This window comes from Polypterus senegalus, chromosome 5 (genome assembly GCF_016835505.1).
Source record: "Polypterus senegalus isolate Bchr_013 chromosome 5, ASM1683550v1, whole genome shotgun sequence".
Classification (NCBI taxonomy): domain Eukaryota; kingdom Metazoa; phylum Chordata; class Cladistia; order Polypteriformes; family Polypteridae; genus Polypterus; species Polypterus senegalus.
In genome coordinates, this window is record NC_053158.1 from 159,843,731 (window position 1) to 159,855,801 (window position 12,071).

Consider the following 12,071-nt stretch of genomic DNA (forward strand, 5'->3'; position numbering starts at 1 on the left):
ATCTCTAGAAGCTTATGGAGCTGGGACTACAGTTCACACTCAAGTAGTTGTAAAAAGACTGTCCATTGTCTGCAGAGAGAGAGAAAGAGAGTGAGAGATATATACTGTAAGAGATGGGAATGTGAATGCTTTTCCTGGTATTCTGGTGGGTTAGTAGGCAAACCACTCTACTTGATCAAGCCTATAAAGGTTGGGTTAAAGATGTCTGAGCTTAGTTTGATTTGCCTTATTTGTACTTTGTATTGTCCCCTTTGTTTATTGCTCTCTTTAGTCTTTATTTTTTAATATAATTTGCTGTTTTAGTTCATTTTTGTCTCCTTAGTGTGTTTCTGGATTAGGAGTGCTGCCACGAGGACTGTCTGTTATCAACACAATAATAATATTACGACTTAAGAAATCAAGTCATAATAAGGATGAAAATATGTAATGTATTTCCTCCATAAAAAATTTTTCCTCAGGTTTGATTTTTTATTTATTTTTTTAACAAAGTTCAATCAATCAATCAACATTTATTTATATAGCACATATTCATACAAAAAAATGTAGCTCAAAGTGCTTTACAAAATGAATAGAAAAATAGAAGACACAATAAAAAATAAACATAAGTCAACATTAATTAACATAGAATAAGAGTAAGGTCTGATGGCCAGGGTGGACAGAAAAAACAAAACAAAAAAAAACTCCAAAGGCTGGAGAAAAAAATAAAATCTGTAGGGGTTCCAGACCAAGAGACCGCCCAGTCCCCTCTGGGCAATCTACCTAACATAAGTCAAACAGTCCTCTTTGTATTTAGGGTTTTCATGGAAGGACCTGATGATGATGGTCACGTAGACTTCTGGCTTTCAGTCCATCAATGTGGTGCATCATGATGCTTTGAGTAGGTGGTGGTGGCGCAGGCCGCCACCACAAAGAAACCGGAAAAAGAAACAGAAGAGAGAAGTTGTATAGTTTTTGTTAGGGAGATATGCATTAACAATGTAAGCACATAGGGCTTAATAAATATGATACAAAACACATTCGTTCCATGCATTTAAGTATGATAGGTTCCAAATATTGCCTATGTTTGTGTTCAGAGCGTGCAATTTAAATGTTCAGCTCAGAGAATAGTTTCCGAGATTAGTGATGAAGGTAAAACAGAAACGTAAATGCTTCAAATCTGATGTCTGAGTTGTAACAGAATAATAACTTCATATGTCCTTCTCTAGCTCCCTGCCTCAATCTATCCATCCATCAATTCATCTATGCATTCTGCACAGGAGAAAATTTAAATATCTGTGGGCTTCTAATTCCTGTGTTTTGGCTGGCTGTCAAATGTGTGCCCATTTTTTTCAATTAATTTTGCCTTTTGACCTTATATATAAGATGAATGACTTTAATTGCAGTTTTTAAAAATATCAAAGGAAGCTTTAATCTGTTCAGTCTGTTGCCACCAAATGATTGCGATCCAATGAAATTCGCTAGAATCCAAACAATCTCCACCATAGGTCTTTATCAATAGCCTAGTCCACCTGGAGTATAGATTAATAATACCAGCAGTAATACTGTACAGTCAACCTCTGGGTGAAGCCAGCTAATGAAATAAAAAGTTTAATTAGTGAATCCCTGTTATACACTATGCCTCCTCACATAGTGTCACTATAATGGTGGGAGTGGGCACTGATAACAGTTTAGCCTTCCTATTACCATTTAATTAGGATAATGTTTATTGCTGCTAGGATAGGCTGGTGGGTGCAGAATGTTCACACAGGTGAAAATCACACAGGTGATCCAGGTATTTGGTGTATTGTATGAGGTTAAGTTCAAGATATTTTCCATATACTGTATGTATAAAAAATGAATACCGAAAGAATTTAGAATTTGTTTGAGCATTATTTTTGACATAGTCTCCTAGGTTATTAACATACAGCTCAATGGTTACACACTAAGACCATACTTGAGCACTTTCAATATTGTCTGGACGCAGACAGGTGACCTGATCATTCTTCATCTGTGACATTCATGCGACTGTTCTTGAAATGTTCACTCCATTCTAGGACACCGTGCAGAGGCAAAATGTTGTTTCCCTACTGTGCTCAAAGTCAGCGTTCCTACTGTGCTCAAAGGCTCTCACCACCTGATACTCCTTAAGATCATGGAAAATAGACAATAACACGCTGGTGCTTTTTGGTTGATACAGAAAGGGGAATGGCTGGTTAGAATCATAAAATAAACTAATGATTAATCAAAGCAGTATGGACCTGAAGCACAGCAATGTAGAATAACAAACCTCACACATGCATGCACAACCACCAATGCTGCCAACAGGATAAAAAAGTGAAAACAGGATTTTTTTTTACTTCATACCCTTGAATACACAATATGTGTAAAATTGTAACGTGATGACGATTTACAAAATGTGGCAGTGGTGTCCATCACTATCTCTCTGAGATATTGAGTAGGGAACTATTTCATTTTGCAGTCTCATAGCAATCCTGCACAAATTGTACAACAATGAATCACGAAGGTTCAATGCATGTTTCTTTGCTGCTCACATCACATTTATTTTATAGATTTGCATCATTTATTGCTTTTGCTTTTGACCGATAAAATATGTAAATGTTCCAAAGAGTCAGAATGTTAACACAGTGTTGCATGACAGTAGTAAACTGAGCTTTAGAACATTAATCAGAGGCCCTGACTGTTAAACACAGGGTTACCTTTGTCTTTCTCCCTCTACACTAATGACTCCCCATTTATTGACTCTACTATAAAACCACTGAAGTCTGCTGATGTCCCTACTCAAATGAGCTTCATCCCAAACGTAAATGAGCTATGTGCTGTATTGGAAGCTGATGGAAGCTGATCTGAAATACACTAAAAATGTTAGAAGCGATTGTGTATGTCAGAGGTACCAATAACCTACGTCTCTGGTTATAATTGGTATCATTGTCAAAAGAGTATAATCATTTTAATTTGTTTGCATCACTATGTAGGATGAATGGATAAATGGTTTTAATTTACTTTATTATTATTATTATTTCAGTAGCATTGAACTACCAGTTTTTTTGTGAAAATTGCATTGAGCTCCATCAATATATTATAGCACTATGCTGTGCTTGCTAGCGCTGACCCAGTGGATTCAGGATCATTATATGCCTTTTTAGGCAGCTCCCTTTTCTTAAAAAGATTGCTCACCATTGCAGCACTAAATGGAATTCTGTTTACAGGTTTGCTGTTTTTTAAGCCAGCTAATACTATAGGTGACTCATTCCTGGCTGCAACTTGTCCAGGACCATTACATTATGCTTTATCTTTTATATTATTATTATTGTTGTTGTTGTTAGTAGTAATAGTAGTAGTAGTAGTAGTAATAACTATGAGTTTGGGCCCTGCTGTGAACTGCTGCTCTTACACAGTTGCTTCCTGCCCTGCTCCGAGTGCTGATAAATTAGGCTGTGGCCCTGCACAAACCCAAACTGGATAAATGGACAGAAAAGCAACTCAGTTCAAACATATCCTTCTGTGGCTATGAAGCAGCTTTTTATTAACTACTGCACCATCCTGCAGCCTTGAAGTACCTGTTATTACCAGCACTGCATCCACAAGATGACTACAAATACAAAAAGTGTCACCAACAGGAAGAACATGTATCAGCCATACAATACATACACTCAGCACAAAATAAATATGAGAAATACACTAGCATCTTCACTGATTTGTGAGCACAGCTTTGCAGCTCCTTTCAACAGTATAATCACCTTCCAGTGAAGAGTGACAATACCCTGTCATAAATCACATGGCAGTTTTAACAATTGTACCACAGAAATGATTTAACTATGCATTATACTTCATGACCATGATGCGTTATTGCTAAAACAAATGGATTTGGGAAAACTGGAAAAAAAAGTCTTTTTGAAGCCATTTAGCGAGAAGTCAAGCAAAATGACACCTTTTATTGGCTAACTAAAAAGATTACAATATACAAGCTTTCGAGGCAACTCAGGGCCCTTCTTTAGGCAAGATGTAATTGAAGCCATTTAAAAAAAGAAAAATTTAAGGTCTTGAAGCTGTGGTTTAAAAAAATTGCAGAAACAGTCTGCAACACTTGTGGAACTAATAAAACAAAATGTTAACAGCCAAGGAAATATATGCAAGTGCAGAAAAGCGAACCCCTTAATACTGTGTATAACATAACTAATTTTAGGAAAATAATTATAATAATTTGTCTTGAATATTCTTTCAATTTACTTGTATCTTACGGCAACTGCTGAATTTGAAATCTGTTGGCTGTTGATTAGCTACACTATAGATAGATAGATAGATAGATAGATAGATAGATAGATAGATAGATAGATAATACCTTATTTGTTCTATGGATTCTTTTTTGGGTTAGTCATATTTACACAGCTAATATTTACATCATAATAGAATTTGCACATTTATATTTGAGTTTGCAGAAGAAGATTTATACATTTTTTCATCCATTCATTTCAAAAACTTTTTAAATCTAGGTTTGCAAAGCTATTTCAACAGAACTAAATTTAATTTATTTGCTACTAAATTTTGAGTAACTTATAAAATGAAGCCTTCATTTTTGTTCATACTTGTGGTATTTTATTCAAAACAAATGTGATTCATATGACTTAGAATAGTGTAAAAAGTGGTAAGTGCTGATAAGAAAAAAATCATATTGTTTATATTAATGGAGTTCATAAAGAGTTCATGGGTTCCACTGAAACTATTTGACACTCCTGTATTGCTGTATGTCTGAAGAGGGTCAAACTCTGGGAGCAGTTTTATGACAGCCCTAATGTAGTTTATGTAATAACTCCAGATGCCATTTGAAGGTGTGATTAGAGACGGGGATCTGTATTTGTAAAAGAAAAAATATGTACAATTAGTAATATGAAAAGTGTCCAGGCCATACCACTCTAGTTCACATTTTGGTTCTCAGTCTTAATAACCAAGAGAAATAAAACTGAAATAAGATATGAAGTTTGCTGCAGTGAAATGTTTTTGTGTATTTCAAATGGAATTTATAAGTTACAGTGTGTGATATAATGTTTCATGTTTTACATATGCATCACAGTAATAAAAATCAAATGATATACCACTTTATTTGTTAAATAAAATTGTCTAACCCAGTTTGGTTATTTTACAACAGTTAAACCCAAAGACAGATCTCAAGTCCAAGGATCCCTGGGCCTAATAACACAGTCGTCCCACAGGCCCCTGTCCCAAAACCCCAAGCACTAACCAGAACTTGCCGATTGTTGGTGTGCTGTTCAAGTAAATGCAGTGCTTGTTTGTATTTAAAGGACATCAAAGACACTGTTAAAACTTTGTTATATTAGTAAAGAAGATAGAAATATTAGATACTTTGCAACAACAATTTGCATTGGGATCAGTGCACTTTTCATAAAGTGCTTACAATAGACAATAGCCTATACACACTTTGTATCTATACTAATAAAAGGCAAAGCCCTCACTCACTCACTCACTTACTGACTGACTCACTGACTCATCACTAATTTTCCAACTTCCTGTGTAGGTAGAAGGCTGACATTTGGCAGGCTTATTCCTTACAGCTTACTTACAAAAGTTAGGCAGGTTTCATTTCAAAATTCTACGCGTAACGGTCATAACTGGAACCTACTTATGTACATATATACGGCAATAGCCTGCAGCTCGGTCGCCGTGTGAGGCGGAGTTGCGCCCCTCATTATCACGCCTACCACGTAATTGAGTGCCTGCCCATATAAGGCCGTCAGTCAGCAGCAATCCAATAGACATACTGCCGCTAAATATTCGCGGGTGAAGGGCTGTGCTTATGCAAACGAAAATGAGATGGTCAGGGATAGACTAGTGTTTGGCACAAGCTCAGCAAAAATGCGAGAGAAACGTTTAAGTGCTGGGTCTTAGCTAACATTAAATAAAGCTGTGGACATCACAAGATCGCAAAAATACTATAAAAGTCGAGCAGCCGGCGCGCGCGCATAGCTGTGCCGGCCTTTGAGACACTGACTGCGCTTCTGCCTTAAGTCAAAATAAGCACTTTTAATTTTTTCCTCCTTCCCCTGAGCTATAGCCCAGACAACTTAAGGCACTTGGCACTTTCTTTTGCACATATATGATTTTGAGGTCACAGAAGACACGCACAGGAGTGGAGGACCGACAGTGCCATCCCGGCCGGTTAATGGCAGGGCCGTCTCTCCAGTCTACACGAGACCCGCTGCAACGCTCCCCAAAAGGCGCTCATATCATCAGCGAAGACGTCTCTCTACACTATATAAAAGAAAAAGGCAAGTTTCCTTTCTTTACACCTTTTTTCCTTTTATCCCAAACCAAAGCCTTTCTTTCTTAACACTGCAGAGGACACAAAACTAATTTTCTTTAATTGCTGGTAATGCCGGTAAGATACATTACCACAGGCAGAAATTTGGACGTTCACATAGAAAATGTAATTTTTATACCACAGCCGTCGTGTAGCGCCTTTCAAAAGAGATCTACTACCGAGAGATGATCCATATACATTTTAGCTGCTGTTAGTACTACTTACCTGTTGTGTTATACCGTCTTTAAAATGTAGTAGCCCCGAAACCACTCCAGTAGTGCTCAATGTATCTTTACTTCTTAAAACATTAATGTTTTACTGTTTAATAACTTATAGACTACATTTTATTTTTTTCCCTTGCACTCAGTGAGCGAAGCCAATGGGTATTAATCATATATATACACACACACACACATACACATATATATATATACACACACACACAGACACATAAATACATATTTATGTATGTGTGTGTATATATATATATGTATGTGTGTGTATATCTATACTAATAAAAGGCAAAGCCCTCACTGACTGACTGACTGACTCACTGACTCATCACTAATTCTCCAACTTCCCGCGTAGGTAGAAGGGTGAAATTTGGCAGGCTCATTCCTTACAGCTTCCTTACAAAAGTTGGGCAGGTTTCATTTCGAAATTCTACGCGTAATGGTCATAACAGGAATCTATTTTTCTCCATATACTGTAATGGAGTTGAGCTCGTAAGCCGTGGGGGGCGGAGTTTTATGTGACATCATCATGCCTCCCACGTAATCACGTGAACTGACTGTCAACGCAGTGCGTAGAAAACCAGGAACAGCTCCAAAAAGCTCTGAAGAAAACATGCATTATATAATTGAGAAGGCAGCGAAACAATAAGAAGCAAGCGAGTGACATATACAACCATATTCATGAGTGCTGCTACTTCAGAAACAAAGCACGGTGTAAACCTAAAGATTAAATTAAGTTCATAGACACGCTGCCGCTGGTGTTTGTCATGCCCACGGGTAATGCGGGATACAAGTTTAATGAGAGGACGCAGGATATAAACGAAAGTTTTGATCACTTTGTAACTAAGTTAAAATTGCAGGTGAAGGGCTGTGCTTATGCAAATTCCGAGAGACTGTGTTTGTTGGGGATTGACAGCTAAGGCCGGTGGGGGAGTCACGTCATCATCTCCCCTCCCATTCACCTCATTTCGCTCTGAGCTGAGCTCCGCAGCTAACGCAGTCTTACGGAAGTGACTTTGTGATGCTGCTACCAAATACTCACAGAAAAATCCACAAGTTAATACACACGCTGTTTCTAGAGTTTCTCCACACTGAATCCTCCAGGCACTACTTACAAAAGGTTACATTGACAATCGTGTTACGTTATTTTTAAAATGTTTCATGCTCCATAACGCGATAAAAAATAATGCATTTAATCACACTTTCAATTCCAAGCAAAGGGGAACTTCTGTCAATGCATGATTTCCTGGTACACCGATTACATTGATCAGCGCTTCCTAATTCATTTTACTCTCGCACCCCCTTGGTTTGAAAAGAAGTATGTAAAAATATGAGGTTAACACAGAAAAACAGATCACCAAATGAAGCTTTATGAATAATCGATTCGCCATCAATAATTGTTTTGGTAAAGCCATACTCAGTGTAATCCTCCTTCCATTTTATAAATTTTCCACCACTAGCCATGATTAAATGAACGGTAAAAAAGTAAGAGCGAAGCGAGGGTGACTTATTCAGGCAGGCAGGCGACAGCTCAATAGCTCGAATTTGGATATAAGTAGGTTCTATTTAGTCGCCAGAAATATCTTTGGTAGGAATGGAAGTTGAATTTAGTCTTTAAATTTCTATGGTAAAGAAAAGGTTATGCAATGATGACTAAATTTAACTATATAAAGTCAAAACTTGTATATATAAAGTAATTCCCGAATATATAAAGTCAAAATTTGAATATATAAAGTCAGCGCTGGAATATATAAAGTCAAAACTTGAATATATAAAGTCATTCCCAAATATATAAAGTCAAAACCTGAGTATATAAAGACAGTGTTGGAATATTTCGGAATATACTGTATAAAGTAAGCGTTGGAATATATAAAGTCAAAACTTAAATATATAAAGTCAGCATCGGAATATATAAACTCACATATACATAACACACAGAATTTCTTTCCCAAACACATAATCACCAGAATCAACGTCACTATTTTGCTCCAAGTGAGACTCTTCTCTGTAAAGTTGGACGAGCAGCACTCTGTCACTTGCAAGCTGCACTCTTAACATCCAGCGCTGCGCTAGTGTGGCAGACCTACAAAAATAAAGTTTTGAATGGTGTGCAAATCAAAAATGACAAATGTTACCATATTTATGTAAAGAATATTTGTAATTTTTTATTTTTTTTTACTCAATATGTAAAGTGACCTTGGATTTGTGAAGGGCGCTCTATAAATGCAACTTATTATTATTATTATTATTATTAAACCCTGTTTCATCCATTCTTGAATTTCTTTTTGGAATTAAATGTTTGATAATATACAAATTGGAAAATAGGGCAACTGGAGATTGACAAATATGATTAAAGAGATATAATTTATATTAATTGTTTATAGATTATATCCAGTTTAATTAGTACTTTCTGAATTTAAACATGACAAGGATAACAGCAAAAAACATTTATTTCTATGGCATACTTTCATACTCAGGACATACTGTATATTAAAGTACTTTACAGTATGTTCAAAGGAAAAGTTATAAGAAAAAAGAATTAAATTAGTTCAGAATAATAATGAATATCAAAAAATAATTAAAAACAGGCTTAAGTTAAATAGACATTTTTTTTGTACTGCTGAAGAGGAGTCTGTGGTGCATCTCATTGTAAGCTGTATGTTTCAAAAAATGTATTAAGTGATTTGAACAGTTTTGTTTTTAAGAAATTGAATACGTATTTAATGTTTAACAATTCGACACTCTATGGTATTGTATGAGAGAAAATATAAAACAATAAATTTTTTATACAGCCTCATTTCCAAAAAAGTTAGGACGCTGTGTAAAATGTAAATAACAACAGAATGCAATGATTTGAAAATCTTATTAACCCATATTTTATTCACAATAGAACATAGAAAACATTCCAAATGTTGAAAGTGAGACATTTTACTATTTCATGAAAAATATTAGCTCCTTTTGAATTTGATAGCAGTAACACATCTCAAAAATGTTGGGACAAGGACAACAAAAGGCTGGAAAAGTAAGTGGTGCTAAAATGAAAGACTTGTATGCAGCCCAGACTTTTCATCAATTGAAAGCGTTTGGTGCATCATGAAATGTGACAAAGAAGTCATATTCTGGAATCCTATATCAGACAAGAATGGGACAACATTCTTCTCCCAAATGTCCAGCAACTGGTCTCCTCAGTTCCCAGACGTTTATGGACTGTTGTTAAAAGAAGAGGAGATGCTACAGTGGTAAGCATGATCTTAACATATTTGAGACGTTGCCAATTCACCTGATTAGTTGAAAAATGTTCCTCCAGCTCTTTCTTTTTAGTACCACTTAATTTTCCAACCATTCGTTTTTGAGACGTGTTATTCTTTTTTTAAAATGGTACATTCTCTTAGTTTAAACATTTGAGATGTTTTCTGTGTTCTATTGTGAGTAAAATATGGGTTTAAGAGAGTTGCAAATCATTGTGTTTTGTTTTTATTTACATTTTACACATTGTCTCAACTTTTTTGGAATTGGGGTTGTACCATTATTAATTATTTTGGGTAAAGTTCATATTAATAAATCAAATTGGCTCAAGAATTTGCCCTCCTTCAGGAAGTTTAGTGGATTTCAAATATTACTTTACTTTTGTAAAAGGATTAAAAAAATACCAAAGCAAAGAAAACTTTTAAATTATGTAAAACAATATAATTTGGTTACATAGATGTTTAACTTGCCACCTCTGTTTGTATAAGCTCTCGATTTTTCTGAAACATCCATATGCATTGGTTCTCTTTGTTTGTATGTTTGTTTAAAGTTTTACTTTTAATTAACAAAAATGATTATAAAATAATATTATAGCTATAAACATGGTCACTGTTTAACTTACTAACTCATTCAACCAATACAGGCCAACACTAATCACCAGGAACAAATACAGTAGAAAACACAACTAGAGAAGAAATTCAGAATAATAATTAAACATTTTGCTGTGCTTCCTTACAGACACTTCTGTCTTGCACAAAAACTGACCTTTTAGAGACTCAATATCCTTACCAGATCACCAGGGTTCAGCTTCCAAAAATTCAGCTGGTGTAATTTTTATGACAGCCCCCATAGTACTAGGGTGTTGTACCGTGTTAGCCATTGTAAATGTAGTGAGAAGTCAAGCAAAATGACAACTTTTATTGGCTAACTAAAAAGATTACAACAAGCAAGCTTTCGATTCAAATCAGGCCCCTTCTTCAGACAAGATGAAGACTGAGTTGCTGACCTTGCATAATGTAATCTTTTTAGTTAGCCAATAAAAGGTGTCATTAATTTTATTGACTTCTCACTACAAGGCAGTCCCCTAAATTTTGGGCTCATGGGCAAGGACCCAACATGCCTGTTCAAGGGTTCGTCTTTGGTTAAACCCAAAATTGCCAACCTATTCAGATATAAACACAGCTATAGTTTCACTAGTTGATGTATCTATTTTCTGTCTCTAATGTAAGGCTCATCTCATTCCGCTCAATCCAATTCAATATCTTGCAGGGCTGGAGCCTAAACAAATTGTACTGGGTGTAATGCAGGAAACACCCCTGAACATGGCACCAGTCATAACAGGTCCCAATCATACAAAAACCTACCTAACCAGCATGTCTTAAAGGCTGCGTAAGGAAAACCTGTGCAGACACAGGTAATGCTTCTGTGAAGCAGCAGCAATAACCACTGTGCTATTGCACCTTACTGGTTGTAGAAATGCACTATGAAGTTCAGAAATTAGTCAGATTTGCTGGCATTTTTAATTTAGAAGAACTGCGGACAGAATTACTGGACCTGTACTTCAGCCGGACTTTTAATGCAAGAAAGGCAATAATTATAGAGCAGTTCAACCAGTTATTTAAGAAAGAATAAGCAAGAATTCCTCAAATTCCACAGATACTACATTTCCAAACACTGCAAGAGGAACACTGCCTCATGACGTTAGCTGAGCTGTCTACTCAACCTTCATTTTACTGCACAACACTGCTTCCAATACTCTACCCATACACAATGCAAAGGCAGATTTTCATTGTTGTAGCTGCCGTGGTTCAGCTGAGTACCCACGACATCTGGATTACAATGGCCCACACAAGCAGTTTCTCTATACCTTTAGCTAAAAGAGGAATCTGGGCCTCAGCAGTGCAGATAATTCCCTTCCGATGTTCTCTGTGTACTTAGAGAATCCTGATAGAGAAGGACTGACAAAAGCCTTAGTCAAGCCACAATTGTGCTAAAGTTAACTGTTTCTTAAAATTGTGATTGTGTCATAATGCATCTGCATTACTTTGTCTGCAACCAGGTTGACTTTTCAGCTTAACAATGAATATCCTGTTGTTCTTGACATACAAATAGGATAACACTCCCTAGGTAGCTACTCAAAATGGCTCCTATCCCTCAGCCTATCAGAAGAACCAAGTGTCTTGGGAATTTAAATGTCACAAAAAACAAAGCTGTGCATCAGGCAAACATGGAGAAGTGCTTCAGTCAAAGGGGTTCATATAACACTATTTACTTCTGTT